Here is a 26,413-nt window from a genome sequence, read left to right as displayed (position 1 = left end):
AATGTAAGGCCAGACACTATAAAACTCTTAGAGGAAAACCTAGGCAGAACACTCTATGACATAAATAACAGCAAGATCCTTTTTGACCCACCTCCTAGAGAAATGGAAATAAAAACAAAAATAAACAAATGGGACGTAATGAAGCTTAAAATCTTTTGCACAGCAAAGGAAACCGTACACAAGACCAAAAGACAACCCTCAGAATGGGAGAAAATGTTTGCAAATGAAGCAACAGGCAAAGGATTAATCTCCAAAATTTAGAAGCAGCACATGAAGCTCAATATCAAAAAAACAAACGACCCAATCCAAAAATGGACAGAAGACCGAAATGGACATTTCCCCAAGGAAGATACACAGATTGCCAACAAACACATGAAAGAATGCTCAATGTCATTAATCACTAGAGAAATGCAAATCAAAACTACAATGAGATATCATCTCACACCAGTCAGAATGGCCATCATCAAAAATTCTACAAACAATGAATGCTGGAAAGGGTGTTGGGAAAAGGGAACCCTCTTGCTCTGTTGGTGGGAATGTAAATTGATACAGCCACTATGGAGAACAGTATGGAGGTTTATTAAAATACTAAAAATAGAGCTACCATAGGACCCAGCAATTCCACTACAGGTATATACCCTGAGAAAAACCATAATTCAAAAAGAGTCATGTACCCCAATGTTCATTGCAGCTCTATTTACAATAGCCAGGACATGGAAGCAATCTAAGTATCCATCGTTGGATGAACGGATAAAGAAGATGTGGCACATATATGGAATGGAATATTACTCAGCCATAAATGAAATTGCGTTACTTGTAGTGAGGTGGATGGACCTAGAATCTGTCATACAGAGTGAAGTAAGTCAGAAAGAGAAAAACAAATACCATATTCTAACACATATATATGGACTCTAAAGAAAAAAAAACTGTTCTTAAGAACCTAGGGGCAGGACAGGGCTAAAGATTCATATGTAGAGAATGGACTTGAGGATATGGGGAGGGGGAAGGGCAAGCTGGGCCGAAGTGATAGAGTGGCATGGACATATATCCACTACCAAATGTAAAATAGATAGCTAGTGGGAAGCAGCCGCATAGCACAGGGAGATCAGCTCAGTGCTTTGTGACCCCTTAGAGGGGTGGGATAGGGAGGGTGGGAGGGAGATGCAAGCGGGAGGAGATATGGGGATATATGCATATGTATAGCTGATTCACTTTGTTATAAAGCAGAAACCAACACACCATTGTAAAGCAACTATACTATAATAAATGTGTTAAATAAATAAATAAAATATAAAAATTAATGCAGTGTCAAAATAAAAAATAATCAAAATAAGCCATGTACTTCCCAGGCTGTTTAGTCAAAGATTTAAAGATCTTATTCAACACGTTCTTTAATTTTACCAGTAATCTTGAGGAATAAGCAATGAATGTAACTATTTCCATTATAAAGATGAAAAACATGAAATCAGCTAAATTTCTAAATGATTACCTAGACTACTTGCATGATTATTGCTGCACAGTTCATGTATATAAGCTTTGGGAGGCCATGGGCTACGTATTATTAATCTCTGTGTTCCTAGCACAATTCCTTGATATAACAATTGCTATTGTGGAATGGAAGAGTAAACGAATCAAACTGACAATCTGTCCTTGTGATGAAAATAATCAAGACTAAAAAGGACCTATTTGGCACTTTCGATAATAATAACTGAATTGGACCGAATTGTTGGCAGCCTTGTTCATTTAAAAAAAAATTTATTTTAAAATTTTATGTTTCACTCAAGTCAAATTGCCCATCTTGGGTCTGTTATATGGATACACAAATACGTCTTATCTATTGATTAATGGGACAAGCAGCTCTTTACCAGGCAATAGTGTGAGACTATTTTGTGCTCTTTAACATTATTTTGCAGTTAAATATTTCGTTAATTTAGAGTGACACTTCTCTCATTCTCAAGACTGAAGTAATAAGCTTTCTTTTTCATATGTATATGTTTTGGATGATGATCATAGCTCATATGTAATGAGTATATTATACTAAGCAATTTATTATGTTGGTACTATTATTGTTCCCATTTTGAACGTGAAAAAACTAAGACAAAGAAGGACGGTAACTTTCCCAAGTTCTCACAAAAACAGAGAGTGAGCAAATAGTTACAAGCTGGGATGCAAACCCAGACCTGTCTGACTCCAGAGTTCAAATGTAAACACTCACTTCAACTGCCTCTGTCAATGAAGAGTATAATTTTAGCACGTGTACTTTTTGGAAAATTCATCATTATAGTTAGGAGCCATAGGAGCATTTTCTTGGATGACAGCTGTGGGAAAGGCTTGGGCATGAAAAAAATCATCAAATATTAACAAAACACAAATTATTTCAGAAAACATTCATTATGCATCTTGATATCTTGGGGGCATAGGAAGTGGTCACAATATGTAAATTAGGGGAAGGTGAATGTGACAATGGAATAGGCTTCTCATTCTTAAGAATATGCCCTGTCATTATTTTATTCAAACCACCTCTAGTAGCAGATTAGAGTGAGAGTCCAGCTTTCAGCCTGGCTGTGGTGAGAGACAGAAGAGTCTATGTACCATTGCATTCAGTCTTTCCATGCACGTCCCAAATGTCTAATGAGATTCCTCTCCTGAGTCTGGAGAGGGGGCCCAATTTCATTTCAAGCGACTTCAGAATCAACTTCTCTGCTCCCACCCTGATCTTCTGTCATCTTTTTGTTTATATCCAAATATTCTTTGACATACATTCTACAGTTAGTGACAAAATAATTGCAAATCTGCTTCAGGCAACATTTTGGTATGAATAATTTCAGTTTAACCAATAAACAACTGTAAATGATAAGCTCCTTGCCTGGAAGGGTTGCCAACAAGAGGGAAAAGAAAAGTACAGGAAAGCAGGTGAAAAGTGAACTTCAAACACTTTCCAACTTTGTTTAAGGTCCGACCTGTTTACTTTCTCCTGGGCAGGGCAAACAGAAGGAAACAACACATACCAGGCAGCTGCCACAAAATGTCTTCCATACCTTCTCTAGTCGGGGCCTCACCATTTTCCAGTGGAATATGCATTCTTATGGTTTTTCCTATTTTCCCCATGAGCAAACAGATTCTGGAAGGTTAAGTGAATTGTTCAAGATCTCACAGAGTTGGGATCAATCTCAAATTGAACTGAATGAAGAACTCACCACTTTCTTTTCCAGCACAATTTTCCCCTAGCACAGAACAAAATCAGGTGTCCCGAGTGGCAACTAGGCAGTTCTGCTTCAGCTTAGTTATGCCAGGTTTCTTTCTTCTCTTCCTCCTCCTTCTTTTTCTTCTTTTCCATAGGACAGACTTTGTATAAAAGAGTTTAATTTTGTGGGGGCTTGTTAATTTTAGCATCACAGAGAGATTTTGGGGATTTGTTTTAGTTAATGTAATAGTTTATTTATCGATGTACTTATTTATCGATATACCCTTCCTTTTCCTGGCAAAAAGAAGGCATTCAACAGCATTTGCTGATTGGAAGACTAGCTGTGATAACATTACTTTTGTCTGTTTTCTAACCGTAGGCTTGCTGGGCTTTAAGATATGCGTGGAATTTTCTGTAGCATCATAAGATATTGAGGTTGGAAGAGTACTCGAAGAACATTTGAGCAATGCCTCATTTATAGATAAGAAAACGGAGGCCCTAAAAGGATAAGAGAATCATCCAAGATCACATGCATGCTTATCAACATTGTTGGGACAGGTACCCAGTGCTCTTTTCTGGCATGCTCCCTAGAGCATCACTATACAACGTCTCATTTTAGCATTTTTCTTGATGAGGTGAGTTCTAAAACAGTGTACAACTCCATTATATTTTTCCACTTACCCTTCAGATGGAGTAGAGTTGAATGGTGGTCCCCTAAAATATATATCCACATCCTAATCTCTGGAATCTGTGAATGTCAATTGATTTGGAAGAAAGGTCTTTGAAGCTGTAATTAAGTTAAAGATCTTGAGATGATGAAAGCATCCTGGATTAGCTTGGTAGACCCTAAGGCAGAAGGAGACTTGAGACTGGCTGAAGAGAAGACAGAGGAGAAGACAAGGTGAAGATGGAGACAGAGATTGGGGTGGTGTGGCCACAAGCCAAGGAAGCCAGGGTGTGCCCACTAGAAGGTGGTAGAGGCAAGGAAAGATTCTTCCTAAAGTCTCTGGAGAAGGTGCAGCCCTGCCGACACCTTGATATCTGACTTCTGGACTCCCAAAGTATGAGAGAATAAATTTCTGCGTTCAGCCACCCAGTCTGTGATAATTTCTATTGTAAATGAATTCGCTAAGTGATATAATGTGGCTTTGCTTCCTGTCAAACCTTCTACTTGGACATGATTTTCTTTTCTTTCGTTCAATTACTTAATCTTTCTGTGCCTCAGTTTCCTCATCTGGAAAGTGGAGATAATAATGGTACTTTCCTGATAAGCTTGTTCACCCTCAGTGAACTGAGTTAATCTGGGTAAAGCTTTTAGAGCAGTGCCTGCCACACAGTGAGAACTCGATAAATGTCAGCTATTATTATTTATTAGAGAGAAATGCCTCTGGTTCCTGACTTCTATGAGGAAGGATCACACCTATGTACTCCCAACCTTTTGACCAGTTTCTTACTTCTCTTGGTGATGTGTTTGCCTAGTGACAGCCATTATTCCAATTTCCTTGATTGTGGGGAGCTAGTCTATTAAAGTCCATGAGCAAGAGGGGATGTGGTGTCTTTCTTTTTCACTCTCCACTCAGAGAAATGGAGAGTGACTTGGGTAAGCAGGTCTGCCTCACGGTCTCAAACTTTTCCTCAGGCGGGCTCTTCTGAAGGCTAGACTGAGGATCAGAAGTGAACAAGTCAGTTTTGGTTCTCACAGTAAGCTAAGTCCTCTAACCTAGTCTGTATTGGTAATAAAGTTGATATTTTTGTTTATTAGCTGACTCTTTTGTCTTCTTATTTGTTCAAAACTTCTTATTTGTTGAAGTCCCTTGAAAACACCAACATGATTATTGTTAGGGAAAACTTAAGCCAGAATGGATGGAATCTTGCTCAAGGAAAAAAAAATCTGTGTCTAAGTAGGTGCCTCAAATGCTTCCCAGTGTTTGAAGGCAGAATGCAAGGTTGAGGACCCATGCTCCCCTCTACCTCCAATTCACCCACTGAACTAACTTGTTCTCTTGTCTTTCTAAAGCTTTATAAGTCAATCAGCAACGAAAGAACATCAAAAGTCACTTCTTCAAACCCACGTGCTCCCCTGACAGATGCCTTTAAGGATGCACTGACAATTCCATACTGCAGAATGAGAAAAATCCTGCCGCGGAGGGATCATAAACAGAAGATTTTTATTCTTGAGCAAGCAAAATGAAAATTCAGCAAACAAATGGAAGAATCAAGATAAAGACCTAAAAGATGAAATGGGGACGCGAACTAGATAAAAATGAACATAAAACAAAATCCTCTCAACGCTCAGGCAATTACACTGGTCCTGTGGTGAGTCAGAGTGAGCAAAATACTCCTTTAGAGGAAAGTGTTCCTGCTTGTAGGAATACGAACATCTTGCATCTACATATTACTTTATACTGCACAAAGTGCCCTCACATCTGTTTCCTTATATGAGTTTTATACAAACTCTATGGTGTTTGTAGAGGATTACAACAGATGTGAAAAAAAAAGGACACTCTGGGAGGTAAAAAAAAATCATCTGACTTACAGCTGATCAGATGATGGGTGTCTGATCCAATAACAGATGACAGTTCTCCGTCTTTTGTCACATTACCGTTTCTACCACTTTGGGTAATAGTTAGAGTAATACTTAAGCTACTTTTTTTTTTTAGTGTTTTGGAGACTATGACTCTGCCAACTCTTATGACATTGAAAAAATTATATATCATTGTTTACACATGAATTCTGGAAACACATCAATTTTTCCACCAGTGCCTGAATTCAGAGGACTTCCCTTTATTGGTTTATAAATGGGAGATTTGGATTTGCTCATTTTTAAATAGTGGTCCAGAATAAGAGGACTGTCTGTTTAATTACACTCAAGGGTGTTATAAAGAATGGTTCCACTGTTAAGGGTAGAAGATGTATGACTAGAAAAAAATTGAAGGCCGAAAATGAGTTAGCTGTGAGTTTTACCACAGAAACAATCTTGTTTTTAGGATTAACTAGAGTCCTCAGATGTAGATTAATCAAGAAATTAACATGGTACTTAAATCACAAATATACATGTATTTTAGAAAGTAGTGGTCAATTCTTACCTTGCTGGGACTTGTCCTTACTGTTGGTAAATGGATGTCACCAGCAGGTTGTGCTGGAACTTCACCTATCAAGGTATCAAGACATGTCTCCCCCACTAACTATTTGACAAATATCTTCCGCTTGCTTGCTCCTGAGGGTGAAGTTCCAGAGGATACTGTATTCCATGCTTATGGATGGCAGTATCTGACAGGGTTCTCAGAATCTATGCTTGGTAAAGCCATCTGACAGTCTATCGCCCTTCTCCCCAGGTCTTTTTTTCTTAGCTTTCTGGTCTCCAGCAGGGAGTTGGGCCCACCTTCTACTGTAGCTGGCTTTGGGGGCTTGTTTCCTGGTCTCATTCCTATAAGCTCTATTTCCTAGAGCTGAGTTCCCTTCCCTATCTCCTTCATATTGCATTCAGATATCTCCTCTAGTCAATGTTATGGTCTGTAATTGACTCTGAAAATTAACATTATAGCAAATCCTGAAGCATTTCATTCTTGCATCAGCTCAGCTGAGATGCCTCCTGATCACTACTTTTCTGGCCTTAAGTTTTTGTTGTTTTTGGATGGTTGCTCTTTTGCCACATTTGGTGAAATGGACTGCTCATTTTCTGCTGAAATGGAAGTTGCTGTTCCTTCTCTGCGTCAACGCCCCTGCGCCCCCCCCACCCCCCCGCCCCGCCAAGTCTACTTGTTTCCTTCTTCTAGATGCAATCCCCTATACTCAAACATGCTCTTTTGCTTCTGTGGTACCTTTCACTTATGTCATTTTTTAGAGTAACCTCAACGATAAGAAATAGTGGGATATTACCTTAATAATAGCTTGCAATCAAGGGTATTGATAAGACTTTGTAATAGTGAATAAATATAGTAACTTTTTTTTGAATTTTATTTTATTTATTTTTTTATACAGCAGGTTCTTATTAGTTATCTATTTTATACATATTAGTGTATACATGTGAATTCCAATCTCCCAATTCATCCCACCACCACCACCACCACCCCCCTGCCAGTTTTCCCCCTTGGTGTTCATACATTTGTTATCTACATCTGTGTCTCAATTTCTACCTGCAAACCAGTTCATCTGTACCATTTTTCTAGGTTCCACATACATGCATTAATATACGATATTTGTTTTTCTCTTTCTGACTTACTTCATTTGGTATGACAGTCTCTAGATCCATCCACATCTCTACAAGTGACCCAATTTCGTTTCTTTTTATGGCTGAGTAATATTCCATTGTATATATGTGACACATCTTCTTTATCCATTCGTCTGTCGATGGGCATTTATGTTGTTCCCATAACCCGGCTATTGTAAATAGTGCTGCAATGAACATTAGGGTGCATGTGTCTTTTTGAATTATGGTTTTCTCTAGGTATATGTCCAGTAGTGCAATTGTTGGGTCATATGGTAGCTCTATTTTTAGTTTTTTAAGGAACCTCCATACTGTTCTCTGTAGTGACTGTATCAATTTACATTTCCACCAACAGTGCTGGGGGTGGGTTCCCTTTTCTCCACACCCTCTCCAGCATTTATTGTTTGTAGATTTTCTAATGATGCCCATTCTAACTGGTGTGAGGTGATAACTTGTTGTAGTTTTGATTTGCATTTCTCTAATACTTAGTGATGTTGAACAGCTTTTCATGTGCTTCTTGGCTATCTGTATGTCTTCCTTGGAGAAATGTCTATTTAACTCTTCTGCCCATTTTTGGATTGGGTTTTTTTTTTTTTAATATTGAGCTGCAGGAGCTGTTTATATATTTTGGAGATTAATCCTTGTCCGTTGATTCATTTGCAAATATTTTCTCCCATTCTGAGAGTTGTCTTTTCGTCTTGTTTGTAGTTTCCTTTGCTGTGCAAAAGCTTTTAAGTTTCATTACGTCCCATTTGTTTGTTTTTATTTCCATTACTCTAGAAGGTGGATCAAAAATATCTTGCTGTGATTTATGTCAAAGAGTGTTCTTCCTATGTTTTCCACTAAGAGTTTTATAGTGTCTGGCATTACAATTAGCTCTCTAATCCATTTTGAGTTTATTTATGTGTATGGTGTTAGGGAGCATTCTAATTTCATTCTTTTATGTGTAGCTGTCCAGTTTTCCCAGCACCACTTATTGAAGAGACTTTTCTCCATTGTACATCCTTGCTTCCTTTGTCATAGATTAGTTGACCATAGGTGCATGGGTCTATCTCTGGGCTTTCTATCCTGTTCCATTGATCTATGTTTCTGTTTTTGTGCCAGTACCATACTGTCTTGATTACTGCAGCTTTGTAGTATAGTCTGAAGTCAGGGAGTCTGATTCCTCCAGCTCCATTTTTTCTCCTCAAGAATGCTCTTTGACTATTCGGGGTCTTTTGTGTCTTCATACAAATTTTAAGATTTTTTTGTTCTAGTTCTGTAAAAAATGCCATTGGTCATTTGATAGGGATTGCATTGAATCTGTAGATTGCTTTGGGTAGTATAGTCATTTTCACAATATTGATTCTTCCAATCCAAGAACATGGTATATCTCTCCATCTGTTTGTATCATCTTTAATTTCCTTCATCATTGTCTTATGGTTTTCTGCATACAGGTCTTTTGTCTCCCTAGGTCGGTTTATTCCTAGGTATTTTATTCTTTTTGTTGCAGGGGTAAATGGGAGTGTTTCCTTAATTTCTCTTTCAGATTTTTCATCATTAGTGCATAGGAATGCAAGAGATTTCTGTGCATTAATTTTGTATCCTGCATCTTTACCAAATTCAATGATTAGCTCTAGTAGCTTTCTGGTGGCATCTTTAGGATTCTCTATGTATAGTATCATGTCATCTGCAAACAGTGACAGTTTTACTTCTTCTTTTCCAATTTGTATTCCTTTTATTTCTTTTTCTTCTCTGGTTGCTGTGGCTAGGACTTCCAAAACTATGTTGACTACTAGTGGTGCGAGTGGACATCCTTGTCTTGTTCCTGATCTTAGAGGAAATGCTTTCACTTTTTCACCATTGAGAATGACGTTTGCTGTGGGTTTGTCGTATATGGCCTTTATTATGTTGAGGTAGGTTCCCTCTATGCCCACTTTCTGGAGAATTTTTATCATAAATGGGTGTTGAATTTTGTCAAAAGCTTTTTTGCATCTACTGAGATGATCATATGGTTTTTCTCCTTCAATTTGCTAATATGGTGTATTACATGGATTAATTTGCATATATTGAAAAATCCTTGCATACCTGGGATAAATCTCACTTGATCATGGTGTATGATCCTTTTAATGTGTTGTTGGATTCTCTTTGCTAGTATTTTGTTGAGGGTTTTTGCATCTATATTCATCAGTGATATTGGTGTGTAATTTTCTTTTTTTGTAGTATCTTTGTCTGGTTTTGGTATCAGGGTGATGGTGGCCTCATTGAATGAGTGTGAGAGTGTTCCTTCCTCTGCAATTGTTTGGAAGATTTTGAGAAGGATGGGTGTTAGCTTTTCTCTAAATTTTTGATAAGATTTGCCTGTGAATCCATCTGGTCCTGGACTTTGGTTTGTTGGAAGATTCTTAATCACAGTTTCAATTTCATTACTTGTTATTGGTCTGTTCATATTGTCTATATCTTCCTGGTTCAGTGTTGGAAGGTTATACCTTTCTAAGAATTTGTCCATTTCTTCCAGGTTGTCTCTTTTATTGGCATAGAGTTGCTTGTAGTAATCTCTTAGGATGTTTTGTATTTCTGCAATGTGTGTTGTAACTTTTCCTTTTTCATTTCTAATTTTATTGATTTGAGTCCACCCCCTCTTTTTCTTGATGAGTCTGGCTTTTATCAATTTTGTTTATCTTCTCTAAGAACCAGCTTTTAGTTTTATTGATCTTTGTTATTGTTTCCTTTGTTTCTATTTCATTTATTTCTGCTCTGATCTTGATGATTTCTTTCCTTCTACTAACTTTGGGCTTTCTTTTTTCTTCTTTCTCTGGTTCCTTTAAGTGTAAGGTTAGATTGTTTACATGAGATTTTTCTTGTTTCTTGAGGTAGGCTTGTATTGCTATAAACTTCCCCCTTAGAACTGCTTTTGCTGCATCCCATAGGTTTTGCATCATCGTGTTTTCATTGTCATTTGTCTCTAGGTATTTTTTGATTTCCTCTTTGATTTCTTCAGTGATCTCTTGGTTATTTAGTAACATATTGTTTAGTCTCCATGTGTTTGTGTTTTATACATTTTTTCCCCCTGTAATTGATTTCTAATCTCATAGCGTTGTGGTCAGAAAAGATGCTTGATATGATTTCAATTTTCTTCAATTTACTGAGGCTTGATTTGTGACCCAAGGTGTGATCTATCCAGGAGAATATTCCATGTGCACTTGAGAAGAAAGTGGAATCTGCTGCTTTTGGATGGAATGTCCTATAAATATCAATTAAATCTATCTGGTCTATTGTGTCATTTAAAGCTTGTGTTTCCTTATTAATTTTCTGTTTGGATGATCTGCCTATTGGTGTAAGTGAGGTGTTAAAGTCCCCCACTATTACTGTGTTACTGTCATTTTCCTCTTTTAGAGCTGTTAGCAGTTGCCTTATGTATATAACAGGTGCTCCTATGTTGGGTGCATATATATTTATAATTGTTATATCTTCTTTTTGGATTGATCCCTTGATCATTATGTAGTGTCCCTCCTTGTCTCTTGTAACATTCCTTATTTTAAAGTCTATTTTATCTGATATGAGTATTGCTACTCCAGCTTTCTTTTGATTTCCATTTGCATGGAATATCTTTTTCCATCCACTGACTTTCAGTCTGTATGTGTCCCTAGGTCTGAAGTGGGTCTCCTTGGATTAGATTGAGCCCTAAATCCCATGATGTGTCCTTATAAGAGAAAGGAGAGAGAGACTTGAGACACAGAGAGACACAGCGAACAGGGCTAGGTACAGAGAGAGGCAGAGAATGGGGTGATTATGCTGCCACAAGACAGGAAAGTCAGGAGCCACTGGAAGCTGGAAGAGGCAAGGAAGGATTTTTCCCTAGAGTGTGCTGACAGGGTGAGAGGATGCATTTCTGTGGTTTTAAGTTGCCAAGTTTGTAAGATTTGTTATGACAACCCTGAGAAATTAAAACAAAGGATAACGATTTTTTTTAAAAATTTAAATTAAGTTTTACTTTTTTGAGGTACCACTGGTTTATAACATTATATGTTTCACGTAACACTTATTTTTTTTAAATGAACAAATTGGAGATTCATCTAAGTTATAAAATGAAATTTAAACACAGACCTGATGATTTCTTCTTGGACATTGTGTTTATGCGACTTGAAAGAAGTCATTAAAACCATTACTCTATCATTTAGAAAAAAGTCATTTTCTCCCAGAGTATATTTATCTTACTGGGATTCTTCTTATTAGTACATGAGAAATCCATTGTACTTAAATATAGGTATAAGTGTCTCTGAAGATTTATCAGCTGGCTAATGTTCATCAATGAAAATCAAATGAACAACTTTTGATTAATATGATACTGCCTTTCCTGGACAAATGGATGAAGTGTTTCACTCTCTTCAGAAGGAACTCAGGTTCTATAGCAACAAAAAATAGCAATTAGGATTGGTAGTAAAACAGAATGGCTACAAACACCATTTATCAATTTTGTAGGATGGCAAACACTATTTTAAGAATCAGTTATTAGGGGCTTCCCTGGTGGCACAGTGCTTGAGAGTCCGCCTGCCGATGCAGGGGACACGGGTTCATGCCCTGGTCCGGGAAGATCCCACATGCCGTGGAGCGGCTGGGCCCGTGAACCACGGCCGCTGAGCCTGCGCGTCCGGAGCCTATGCTCCGCGACGGGAGAGGGCACAGCAGTAAGAGGCCCGCGTACCGCAAAAAAAAAAAAAAAAAAAAGAATCAGTTATTAAAAGAAACAGGATAGCTGAATATTGGCATGCCAGTAAGTATATTGAACTGATTTGCCACTGGTAGGGATGAACTTTAGGTGCTTTGCGTGTGTGTGATTTATGTGCTTTATTTTCATAAACATTTTATTATTTCACCAACTAGAGACCCACTAGTTTGTGAACATGCTACTCTCAAAATGTCACCTGGAGAGTAAGGGAAGAGGATCTGTTCCCTTGTTAACTGGGATGCATTGGATCTCGTGCATCTCCCTCTTCTCTTTTCCCACTACCTGAATGACTTCCTGTGATATTTAGTACCTATGAGAATATAATACATATTTTTTTCAGGTGTACAGCAAAGTGATTCAGTTATATGTACACACACACACACACACACACACACACACACACACACATATGTTCTTTTTCAGATTCTTTTTTCTTATAGGTTATTACACAACATTGAGTAGAATTCCCTGTGCTAGGTCCTTGTTGATTATCTATTTTATATATAGTAGTGTGTATACGTTAATCCCAAACTCCTAATTTATCCCTTCCCCTCTTTCTCCTTTGGTAACACAACATTGTAAATCAACTATACTTCAACAAAAAAATAAAACTGCAAACAAACAGAAAGTTGTACAAGAACAGCAGCACTATAGGAAATATCTCCAGACTGGAAATTACCCAAATGCCCATTAACAGTAGAGTGGACAAACAGATTGCACATTCACATAACAAAACGATATGGCAATGGGAATAAATGGTCTATAACTACATATAACAACATATGTGAAAACAGTTGAAAAACATGATGCTTAATAAATGGAGATAGTCACACTCACACACATAAAGAATACAATACACATTTTTAACATAACCTTAAGGATCTAATGATATGTCCCCTGCCTCTCAGCTTGGCCCCTCTCTCCCACCCCAGGTTGCACCATCCACAGGCATGTTTTTTCAGTTCCCTGAACGAGCCTGACTCTCTCACGTGCTATTCCCTCTGCCTGGAACACTCTTTCCCCAGCTCTTTGTCTGGTGAACTCCTATTTATCCTTCAAGTCTCAGCTTATGTATAATGCCTTCAGATAGGCTTTTACTTTGTTGCACTTACCATAATTTTTAATAGTTTAGTTTACTTTTTAAATAGTCTGTTTCCTTGTTAAATGTCTGCTTTTTGCTTCATAATCTCCTTAAAGAGTGTAGCTCTTGTTCTGTACTCTTTACCTCCCCTCTGTAATGTAGCCCAGTACTTGGGACATAGCAGGCACTCAGCAAATGTTTGTTGAATGAATGAATGAAAACAACATTTTTAGTGAGATTACTGGATATACCTTAATAGCTCAAATTGCAACTTTAGACAAACGAAGGAAATAAATACAGTTATAATAAGAAAAAAAAAATCTAGGTTGATGGTAAAAGAAGAACAATGTTTCTCAATTCTGGCTGGTCATTAAAATCACCTAAGAAGATTTTATAAAATGATGATGTGCAGACCTCATTCCAGAAGTTCTGATTTATTTGGTCTGAGATGTGGCCTGAACATTAGTCTTTTTGTAAATTCTGATTCTGATATGTGGCCAAGGACAGAAAAACCGCTGGTGCAGATTCTGGGTGGTAACTAATAATAGAATATAATGTTTTCCTCTGATATCTTCTTTCATTTTATTGGTATTAATAATTTCATTCTAAGTATTCTGAACAAAGATGACAGTGATTGGAAGGAAGAAAGATAAAAATATAAATCATGATATTTGGTAAGTTCTCTTGACATAGATACCCACAGCATATTTTGTGTAGTGAAATATAAAAATGCCTTGCCACAAATCGAAATTAGATTGAATTAACAGCATTATACATTGGATTAAAAAAGAGTAACTTTGGTGACTTTTCTTGCAAGCAGTGATGTAAGCCTAAACTCTGGGAAAATGGAAAGTGTGTCAGAAAGGTCTACCTTATCTTTTGTTACTTTTTCAAGAAACTGATGTCAATTGGAGACAGAAAATCCGCATTTCTATCTTCCCATAAGTAGAGCCTAAGGCATTCCTACACAGTAAGATGTTACCATGCAAGAATGTCCTAGCTCTAACTATACAAATGTTCTGGAGGAACAAACACCACGGTTAGGTAGGAAACATGCTGTGCTGAGCAAAGAGGAGTGTGCTCTGGTGGAGAAACATGAAAAATGAGGACTCTTCTGAGCGCTCTTAAGAGTTCAGCCTAAGGGGCCCTTTCTCCCACGTTCCCACTGAAGCTTGCCCACACCTCCACTATAGCAATTAGCTGATTGCATTGTACTTGTTTGTATGTCCTGCCACGGCCTGTAAGCTCTTTGAGGTCAGAATGACACTTTTTATTTACTTTGGTATTTCCAATATTTTCCATCCTTCCTGGCACACAGTGGCCACTCATTTGCAATTTCTGAATAAACAGACTTTTGAGTCTGATAGACTTGACTTGTGTTAGCATCCTGGCTCAGTCATAACTGTGACTTTGGGAAATTTCCTTTATCTCTTGGGATGGTTATTTCTTCATCTGTTAATTAGAGATAACCTTTCAAATTTGTTACAAGAGTACTTGTTTTGGCCAGGTAGGGTAGATTGAATCATTGGCCTAATTTCTTCACCTCTCCCTAGACCCACAACCTTTGCTCTGTAATCTTGGAGTTAGTTTCTCTCTACTTGGATTTGGTCATGTGTCTGGCTTTGGTCTATGAGGTGTTAGCTGATGTGGCATAAGCAGGGGCTGGAAAGGTGCTTATGCTACTGTGTTGCCATCTTGCACCTGTGCCGCTGATATGAAAAGAATTTTCTTTGGGAAGCTGCTGCTCCTTCAGTCTGAGTTTCATGATTAATACATGGATCCAGGCAGAGCTGACTGGACCCCAGCCCGCAGCAAGGAGCTAAGCCCAGGCAGACCCACAGCTACAGGCAGAGTCACCTTCACAGCCCCAGCCTGAAGTGAAGCTGCCACCACTGCCTGGCAAATCTTTGAGTCAAAATTAAATGCTACTTGTCATATGCCACTGAGATCCTACAGTTGTGTTATGCAGGAATACTTAACTAATATACCAAGGGTTCCCAGAAAGTAGACAAACTGAGGCAAAAGTTTAAGTGCTGCCCCTTTTAAATAAAGAGACATAAGAAAGGAGCTCAGTCTTAGGGAAACAGGAGTGAGGGGACAGAAGGGGAAAGAAGGAGGAAGCACAAATAACACACTTATAAGAGGTGGCTGATACCATGCTGTAATTAATGGTAGTTATTATTATTAATATTGTATGGGGAACTGATCGAAATCTTTCAAAGATAATTCATGGAAAAGCAGGTCTTTATGTTTTGCTATTTTCAAAAGTGAAAATTTTGATTTGGGACATTGGGAAAGTGAGCACTGGCTGTTTTTTCTCACTTCTTTTACTTTTAGGTATTCCAGTTCTTTGCCTTGCAACATCTTTAACACGCTCTCTGACTTTGTAGATATATTTCTACATAAGGTCACTGGAGGCTCTGCAAGCATTTCATAAGTGAAATAAAAGCCTGATGTTTAGGGACTTCCCCGGTGGTCCAGTGGTAAAGAATCCGCCTTCCAATGCAGGGCACGTGGGTTCGATCCCTAGTCGGGGAACTAAGATCCCACATGCCGCGGGGCAACCAAGTCCTTGCGCCACAACTACTGAGCTTGCACGCCTCAATGAGAGAGGCTGCGTGCCGCAAACTACAGAGCCCATGGGCTCTGGAGCCCATGAGCCACAACTAGAGAGAGAAAACCCACACGCCACAACTAGAGAAAAGCCCGAGTGTTGCAACAAAGAGCCTGCGCGCCGCAATGAGAAAGATCCTGCATTCCTCAGTGAAGATCCTGAGTGCTGCAACTAAGAACCGACGCAGGAAAAAAAAAAAAAAAAAAGCCTGATGTTTACATTGTATTATAACTGTGAAATGAAATAATTGACAAATAAAGAAAATAAGACTTTGGGTGATGTTGGAAACCGAATGCTTTCTTTCTTACCTTTGTACTATAATTTAGGAGAGGTGAGATTTAGGCTAGTGGTCTGAGATGATGAACTGTATAGGCACTAATTTTGATGAATTTATGACCAGATCTTTAGCAGAGTCATAATAACCAGGAATGCGATAATAAAACTAGGAAGAAGCAAAAAAGAAAATATTTGTGGTAAAGAACAAATTGATAAGCACAGCTTTTTAGACTGAATATTCCTGCTGCTAAGGTAGATCTAATTTAGAGTTTCTTTCTCACCAGTGGGGATTTGTATAAAGAAGGTACTTGAAATACTAAAATCTGAATACGTGTGGTTGAAGACAAAGATGTGTACTTCTGGGAAAAATTAACAGCATTGCTGTGGGGCTAACCAAAAACCAAAAGTTACATAAGGCTAGAGTAAATGGGAGAAAATGAAGACATTTAAGAGCCAGATGGAGCTTTGACCTGTATTGCTGGTCACACACCAGTTTCTTAAAAAGCCCCAACACACACTAAACTTGCCAGCATGTATTGAAAAATAAATGTGGTACAAGAGTGTTACATCTTGTATACCAAAGGATAAAGATAATACTTATTTACTGACATTTATGGCTAATATAATCCTTAGAGTGCTTAAATTAAATGTTAAAGTTAATCCTCTTTCTATAGTAAACCTCATCAGAATTTGGATGAGAGGACTCAGGGATAAAGCAAAGTCTTGGACACTAAATATCGTTTTCAAGAATTTCTTAAAAATGAATAACCTAAAAAAGGGAAATGGAACTTTCCATAGGACACATGCCTTTGGAGCTTATTTTGAATAGAAATTCTTTATTAGCAGCTACATAAGGAAGGTATATAAAGAGGACATTTTTTTCCTGCAAACTATAGATATTTTTTTTCTTCATAGATCTTAAAATGTGTTTTTCTTTTATGTTTATTCTGACTCACCAATAATGTTATTAATAATTTAAGCCCTGGTAAAGCACAGGTTCCAGAGCCCTGAGAAGGTAGCTTGTACTTAGAGGTAGGTAGCTGACTAAATGTTACTATAAGGTGGTGGGAAGGGAATGATCCTGAGGTCAGCTATACCCCCCTGTGAAAATGTCCTACTGATGTGAACAAAACCCGACCCCTCCTCTCCCCTGCCAGCCCACAGTGGTCCCGGCGGGGGGCAGGGAGGGGGCAGCGCTGCTCAGGCTGGGCTTCCAGGACCCAGGGCTAGGTGTGTGGAGTGACTGTCCCAGGTTGCAGGGCACGACACCAGGGACACTGGGGTTAAGGGCGGAATGGGAAGTAAAGGAACTGATAAAGCTGTCCGCTAAGGCAGATGGCAGAGAAAGAAAACGCAGAGGTGGAGAGAACTGGTGGGTGTGGATCTGATAACAGCAAAACTGAATGAGCAGGTTTGAAAGGTAGGGGCCTGAAGAAAGTTTTTAGAGGCTGTGACCTTGGCTGAAACTGCTTCAGACGGTCAAGCAGGAGTATGTGTGCTGTGCTGGAGCCTTCCTCGAGCCTTCCTCTCTCTCGATTAGCCAATAGGCTTCAAAGAGAAGGATGGTGATGGTCAATCAGGAGGACACTCCAGGCTTACGAATCCGCAGCACTGTTCGTTTGTAGACCATCATACACTTGCCTTGGGAGCAACTTTTTCAATAGAGCAGAAACAAATGCTTTGAAATAAGGGTGAAAAAGGAGATTGTGGAAGTTTTCACATTCAAACGCTAAAGTTTGTGGTTTTTATGCGTTTTCTTTTTCCCCCAAGCCACCGCACGTGCCTCTAAATGCTTTCTCTGCGGGGAAGAAGAACCTGCAGTCTGGTGGTCCCTCTTCCTCTCTGGTTAGGAGAGGGGCACAACCAGAGAAGCAAGGCTGGAGACTGTCAATGCAACCATGACCGCGACTGTGACCACAATGACCACTGTGGACACTGCCAAGACCAGTGCTACTGTTAGAAACAGGGCCTTCGTCCGCAGGAATCTACCCCTGCTTTTTCTGCGGGCCTCTCACTGTTGTGGCCTCTCCCGTTACGGAGCACAGGCTCTGGGACGCACAGGCTCAGCGGCTATGGCTCATGGGCCCAGCCGCTCCGTGGCATGTGGGATCTTCCCGGACTGGGGCACGAACCCACGTCGCCTGCATCGGCAGGCGGACTCTCAACCACTGCGCCACCACGGAAGCCCTACCCCCCTGCTTTTTAAAATGTATATGTGTTTCAGGGAGTTTCATTTCAGAACGGAAATATATTGATGTGAAACTAAGATGGTAAATACTTTAGTAATGTGTTAAATCACCTGAAATTTATTTCATTCCTCTTGAGTCATTTTTGAGGCCTACATGGGTGCAGGGGTGACACTCCAAACACTCAGCAGACTGTATGGCCTGGGCCTGGCCATCGGGAGAGATGTCAGCAGGGCCCGGGAGCTCCCTGCTCTGCCAGGCGCTACCTCTGGGGTCAGTGTCAGGGTTGCCCAGGGCAGGGAGGTGACACTGCTGGGGCTCAGAGCATCAACTATTTACCAATCAGTATAGAGGTATTTCCATTTTGTACCCACGGGTTGGCCCTGTGAGCTGGGTATTAGTCCTTCCTTATGCTCGTCCTCAGCCTGTGTCACTTTAATGAACTCCGTCAGCTCGTCAGCATTGCACTCTGCTGGACTGTTTATGTCCCCATTTCCACAACATGGGCTGTTTTTGTTGGCTTCTGAATAGTAGTTCCCCCATGCCCGTCCTCAAAACGTGTTCATATTAAGATATTCACTCAAAGGGTGGTCTGCACAGCTCTCAGTTTCTTACGTTATTCTATGGTTTGGGGCTCGGTCACGTTAACTCCTTGTATCATACAGAGGATTGAAAATCTAACATACCCAAAATGTTTTGAGATCTTCAGATGATTGTCAGGAGCCGAACATAAAGAGAAACTTTTCAAATTCAAATTCTTCTGACAACCTCTAGCTCCCCACAAATGGCTTGTGTGAAGAGCTGAGAGAGTGCTAACTGCCAACATGTGTTTTTGTTGAAATGTATTTGCTAATGTAAACAACTTATGCCTGCCAGTGGCACCCGGCACTGTCACGTGAGGCTTGCATGCTACTTGGAGAATGCTCCCCTCACAAAGATTAATACATGTAAATCTGTGACTCATACTTCTGTGCTCACATGTGTCTCATGCAATTAAAGAGAAAGGCAACTCATTTACATTAGGCCAGCATTCGGAAAACGTCAACATTTGATCACTAGAAGCAGAAGGAAAAAAAAATCAATGAAAAATAGGGGGGAAAGTTCAGAAAAGGTGAATTAAATGATAGGGTTTTTTTTTTCCCCTACATCTTTTAGTTTGAATTTTTTTACTGCGACTCTTTTTTTTTTTTTTAAATGCAGAGTATGTTTTTCAAGTAGCTTAGCCTTGAATGTTGGGAAATGAAATGGCTTAGGAGCTGTTCTGCATGTTTAACTAGATAGATCATAGCTCTTGACTAACAAAATATTCTAAGGCAATGGTTCTCAAGCTTGAACATGTGCCAGAATCACCTGGGAGCTTCTTAAGACACAGCTTGCTGGACCTCCTCTGCAGAGTTTTTGCTTTAGTAGATCTGGGGTAGGGTCTGAGGCTCTGCATCTCTAACTAGTCCCCAGGTAACGCTGCTGCTGCTGGTCTCCAGGACTACACTTTGACAACCGTGGAAAGGCAGAGGTTATCAAGCTCTGATGCATAGCAGAATCACCTGGAGAGACTGGAAGCAAAACTCAAGCTGGGGCTCCATCCCCAGGCCTTCTGATCTGATTAGTCTAGGGCGGGTCCTAGGGAAATGGTAATTTTTAAAAACTCTCCAGGAGATGATAATGCCCAGCTGGTGCTGGGAGCCACGGCCTAAAGATTAATCACTAGCATGGGATTTGTTATTGGATGATTTTGCCTGAATATTTGATGATTTTGAATCTAGGAGTAATGTTTGTACTCTGCTATAACCAGCTAGACGTTTTTTGAGCAACTATAAAATTTGGTGGAAGCCCAACTTATTTAAAAAATAAGAGCTACATTCGTATCACAATTAGCAGGTACTTTAAAATAATGACAGTTTCCTCCTAATTCAGGTGTGAGGAGGAGAGAAGGGTTGAGACTGGGGTCTTACCCCCTTTTCTCTACATCACCCCCTCCCACCTCACCCTCATCTCCAGTTTCTGAGCCTTCTTCCTTTTTTTCAAACTTTTGTTCAAAGGTCAGTTGGCTGACTGCTTGACTGTCCTCCGTGTAGTAGGTGCTGTAAACTGGAAAAGCTCTAAGAATGGCCATAAGAGAGCTCAAGGGCACCCTCTAGGGGTGGGGTGATTTATTTTACAAGGTACTGCTCTGGGAGTCAAATGACCAGAGTTCAGATTCTTACTACTATCTCAGCCTAATGGATCTGTGATCGTAGGAAAATCGTTTAATCCTGTTAAACTTCACTTTTCTTAACCATAAAATAGGGATAACACCTACCTCTTGTGAGTTTGTTTCAAGGCTTAAATAAAATGGCAGGGATAGGACGTTGATCTCCTTGTTGGCCACTGACACCAGAGCTCCCAAGACAATTTGAACCCACAGAAGGCACTTGATGAGTGTTGGTCAAATTAAAACAAAGTTTTAATTTGTTTTTTTTTTCAGAACTGTAAAGTACTGAGTCAAAAGAATTACCCTGAGGAAGCATGCTCTCTAGCCTCAAGCTCTCTCTGTACTTCCCCTGCACTTTGGCTTACATCGTTCTTTGGCCTGTATTCAGCTCAACAGGCATTGAGTGTTTACAATCAGATGATGGAAGCAAAAGTTGATTTCAATGCATTCTTTCTCGCTGGAGTAAACATCTGATTATTATCACGTTTCATTTCTCGAATATTCTTTCAATAAAGAATGCAAAATATAGCCTGTTGACACCGTTCCTTTTCCAGAACTTCAGAGGTAATTCTTTCTTTCGGTTAGGAAAGAGCTGTTAGCAGAAGTTAGGAATGAAAGTCCTGAGTTTTATTTATTCCTAACAGTACTGTGGTACCTCATGCTTTATGAATAACCTTTATTAACTCAACATTGGCACAGGTTACTGGTGATAATTAGGCCAACACAACGTCTTTCTCTCTTCTAATAATAATTTTTCTGTTTTGTTATAAACTTGGACGGATAGAGTAGAACCAGTCTCACTGAATGAATTGGGGTGGGAGTTAGGGATGTCTCATTTGTCAAATCAGATGATTGTGAGAATGGAAGTGAGCCAGATTTCGCTGTAAGAGCAGTAGACTTGCTCTTTATACTATGCCGAGCATAGTAGACTATGCTTGGCAAAGGACATCATTGAATATTTCGGTTGAATACGTTTTACCATGACATATAAAGTTCCTTGGTTAATGAATACTTGTTCAATATTAGAGCCAAGAGGATGGACATATGCATACATGTAAAATATAGGAAAAATCTTACTTATAATCTTACTTTATAAATTATTTTGTAGGGTATGTTATGTGTTGATGCCTTTGTGCAAAGCTGACATGTCGATCCTACCTCTTTATTTTTTCTGAACAGTCAGTATTAAATGAGAAATGATTACACCATAGCTACTTAAATTTTTCACGCTAAGTATTTATTTTTGAAAAGACAGAGCATTTCTATTATCATATAGGTAATGCTATGACATGATATTTTCTTGTATTGGTACAAACAAAACCCTCCCAAAACAACTTTGAAAGGAAATCCAAGATTTACAAAATGATTAGAAAGTTCTAGCTTTCCCAAAGCCGGGAGTCTCAGAGAAAGCTCCTTTCCTCTATCCTCATGTTCCCCCCCACCCCCCCACCGCCCCCACCTCCCCGCCAGCCTGGATTTCACAGGCAACAGCTTTTTTTGCAGTTGTAAAGTTAGCCTTCAAATATAAACCAAGGTCCTGGGCTCCATTACTGTTTCTGGCCAGAAAACTAGAGTCAGTGTTATCTCTAAGTTTGTGAAATTCAAAAAAAAACAGCTCTGTGGTGGCAGGGCTAGAATTTTATAGCCCGGGTAAGGAATGCCATTGAAGTTGTCAGACTCATAAACTTAAAATGTTTAGATCTTTTGGAGGGAGGCAGCACGGTGTGATGGTGGAGGTAAAGAGCACCAAGTCTACAGGACAATGTTTTGTTCCTAAGACTCAAATATTTTTACAGCTTTAGATCGTGTCTTCCAGCCTCAGTTTCTCCACCCGCATAATGAAATAATTGTGAGAATTAACATACCTTTGCTTAAGGTCTCAGCTTAGATGCTACTTTCTCTTGGGAAGCCTTATTTGAACCTCTGATTTTCGGTTTGCTGCCTAATTTTTGAAAAACCACCCCCTGACACCCTTCCTGAAACTCGCTGATGACTTACCACACGGTTCCATGTTCGCCTGTTTACTTCCTTTTCTACTCCACTTCTTCAGCCGCCCCCCCTCGATCCCCCATCCCTTCAGATTATAAACTCTGGTCTAAAACTGGATTTTCACTGTTATCATTGCAGTGCCTAGCCTTGTGTCTAGGTAGTGGGACACTCAGTGCAAGCTGATTAATAGAATAAAAGAAAGAAAGAACAGATAATCTTCTTAGTGCCCAAGGACAAGTCTATGTAATGTAATTGTTACAAGATTAAACAATTTTTTTTTTTTTTTGCATGTGTATGTATGTGTGGTTGGCAAGTGAAAATAGTCTCATTAGCAGGGCTCCAGAAGAAAAGAGAAGGTCATGCTGGCGAATCATTCTTAACAGCCAGAATGATTCATGGAGGTATGTGAGCCTGGCACACACTCACGGCTGGAGTGAGGGGCAGGGCACAGCTGCTGTGGGAAGCTTTCTCCCTGCTGGATGGACAGCCTTTACCCACGAAAGGAGGGGAGGTTTCTTCTGTCCAACATTCATGTAGGACACACCATATGACTGTGAAGGGACTGGACAACCCACACTACTTCAAGTTAGCTGAGTTCGCCAGTCAATAATGCTAATGTTTATTGAGCATTTATTATATCCAGATACTTTTCTATGCACTTAAATGATTGATTCAGTTCATCTCAGAATAGAGATTATTATATTCCTCTTTTAGAGATTTTTTAAGACACAAAGAAGTGAGGTAAATTGCCTAAGTTCATCTAACCAGGAAATGGAAGACGTAGGCTTCAAACCCAGACAGTCAGCCTCTGGAAGCGTGGAACCTTCTTGCGATCCCACCTCTCGGTCGTAGGGCCGTCTGTGCTCTCAGCTAAGCGGCTAAGAGGGCCAGTGTTTCTATCAATCAGTCAGCCAACTGATCAGTCACTACTTGGGACTACATCTTGGTGCTGCGGGAATCATCAAAACAGTGGATGTCAAGTCCCTGTCGTGACAGCTTTGCGGTCCTGCAATTCAGGCGCGTTCTTAGAAAACATTTCAAGACGGTATAATCAGGTGCTTATTTGCGTGGTGTGGTGAGTACCCTTCATGCCCAGATACTGAGAATCATTCCTGCCCTCCTGGGGATGACTTCTGAGGGAAAAGCGTTACCTACATGCATCCGTCACCTGAAATGATCCGAACTGCTGATCACCACGGCATCACTTCTGCTCCTTTGAGGAAAAAGGGTGCAAGAAAGACTGGCTTGATTACCCCTGAGGCAGGGGAGGATTTTTTTATGTGACTGGGAAAAGGATCAAAATAATAATGACGATATAATCCCAGTAACAACAGCAATGAAGCTAGCACTTATCGAACACGTATGTGCCATGCACTACTCTAATACGTATCTACTCATTTACTGATATACCTATTAGGTACAAGGTAGGTACTGTTATTATTTATATTTTGCAAATGACAGAACTGTGGCACAGAGGGAGAAAGCAACTTCGGCGTTAAAAGACAAAGTCTGGACTTTTATTTATTTTGCCTTAACAGTCATACTCTGTGCCAGAGACTGTTTCAAATGCTTCACGTATATTAACACATTTGATCCTCATAATACACCCATTTCACACACGGGGCAACTGAGGCAGAGGGCGATTAAGTCACTTGTTGAAAGCACACAACCTAGTAGTTCTAACCAGCGGCCTGTTTGATGTGAAAGCTTGATCTTGTAACCATTCTGCTCTTTAGTCTCTGCTGGACTTTTCTCTCATGACTTACCGAGACTGCCTGGGTTTTGTGATCTGAAAAATGACATCAACAACAGTAATACCTATCTTATAGGATTAGATGTGACGGCTTACGTGAAGTATTAGCACAGGGCTCAGGACATTGGAAAAGTTCAATACGTGTGAATTTAGAATGTTACCAGACTTTATACGTTTTTATTTACTTTCGAATTAGAACTAGGTCCAATCATTTATTTTTCACTTATTCGCTGGGTGGCTTGGGCAATGTACTTAACTTGTCTGTACTTCAGTGTCCTCCCCTGTAGAATGGAGGAAATTATTTGATTTAGTTAATTATCTCAGAGATTGTTGTGAAGATGAAATGAGACAATCTATTTAAAGAGCAGAGCTCTGTGCAAGTGCTCAATTAATGTTCACATCTATTACTAGGAGAAGGGAGGGCATGGAGTTGGGAGAGCCACAAAGAATGTTCACCATGGAGACTTCATGGTGTCCTTAAATATGGGTGACTCACTCACACAGCAGGCCCAAGAGTGGGGTCAGGAGAACCATTTGCCAGGAAGACCTGATCTGCCATCATCTCCTCAGAGCCCAGGAACCCAGGGAGCCCGTGTGCAGGAGCCAGGCAGCCCTGGGTTCTAGTCTGCTCTCTGTGCAGCTCTGGCAAATGATTGCATCACTCTCAGCCTCTGATTCCTCATCTGTGCAATGGGGATAATATCACTGCCTTCATGGAGTTGTCAGACGGGTCAGCTGAGATATTGTATGTAATTCACTCGGCACAGTGCCTGGCAAATAATCAATGCGCCGTAAAGGTTAACTATCAGGGTTACTAAAAGTTGTCATGGAAGATGAAAAATACAGCCTCATGACTAACACAGTCGTGTAACCGTTTCTGACTAATACATGGCCTACTCCCACGCTCCTAAGGACTTTCATTACGCGGTTAGGCCGTTTGCTGTCCCGGCTACAAGTTTGGCCTTGGTCACAGAGTTGGGGAACTATGGAACTGAGAGAACAATGGGTAGAGTAGAACAAAATTATAGAGATTGTTCGGTTTGAATGTTTGCTTTAATAAATCAGAAAAATGAGATCATAGCATTTAAGGGACATGTGTAAGATCAGAGACCTGAGTTTTGGTCAGTAAGGTCAGAACCTGTGTCTTCTGGCTCCCATACTTAAAAATCTCCGTTGAAGTTAACAAGCAGATTTCTAAGTCATTTCAATTTTATATTGCTGTGGTGAGAGGTGCTAAATGCAGCTGTAATCACTTAAAAGGGTTAGTATGCTGACTGAGGTATTGGGAAGAATCTGATTTCATGAGTTTTTGTTTATTGAGGACTCATGATCCCACAAATGAAAGTTTTATGTGTACAAGTACTTCTTTACAAAGTATGGTTAGAACAAATGTAGAGACCTCACTCAAGATATGTGAGACCATGAATTGCAAAAAATCAGAAACAAACAAAAATCCCCAAACTCAACCAAAAACTGTTTCAAAGTAGCAGAAGATTCCCTTAGACTTGAATGCTGTCTTTTACTAATCTCAAGAAAAAAGTTATACATTAACAAACAAACTATATCATTTCAAATTACTTAATAAGTGTTTCTACATGGGAAATTTATATATTACTTTCAATTTTTTAATTCATAGAAGATTTCATCAATTAGATAAGTTGATTTTTTCTGTTTTTAAAATCATAATTTAGAAATGGAGAATTGAGTAGATGATATGTTAATTTGCCTGCATTAATGAGGTGTCATCTATGGGATAATTGCTAAGTCTAGAATTTGTTTTACATTTTGAAATAAATCTCAGTTTTTATACCAATATTATTAATATTTCAGCCACAGAGAAATCACATGGTGCATTGCACAGTAAAAGGAAGAGTAATATAAGAGAAGATAAGAAAAAGTTCATTTTAAATGTAACTCAAAATTACAGCCATGATCTCCAATGTCTTTTAGAGTAATCCTTTATAGTTTAAATACCATAATTGTTTAATTGAACATTATGTATTTTAAACTCATAAACCAAGTGTTCTTGTGTTTAAAGGTAAAATCCAATAATTTGTCCCATTTAAGATTATGTTTGACTGCAAAGAAAGAAAACACTCCAAAATCAAAGTGGCTTAACAACATAAAAATTGATTTTTCTCTCAGGTAAGAGAAACATAGATGTCGTCAGCATACAGTGCAGCCCCGAAGTCAACAGGGCCTGGACTCCTATCATCCTGCCTTA

Source organism: Globicephala melas, chromosome 5 (genome assembly GCF_963455315.2).
Source record: "Globicephala melas chromosome 5, mGloMel1.2, whole genome shotgun sequence".
NCBI lineage: Eukaryota > Metazoa > Chordata > Mammalia > Artiodactyla > Delphinidae > Globicephala > Globicephala melas.
This window is presented reverse-complemented; position numbering follows the sequence as displayed.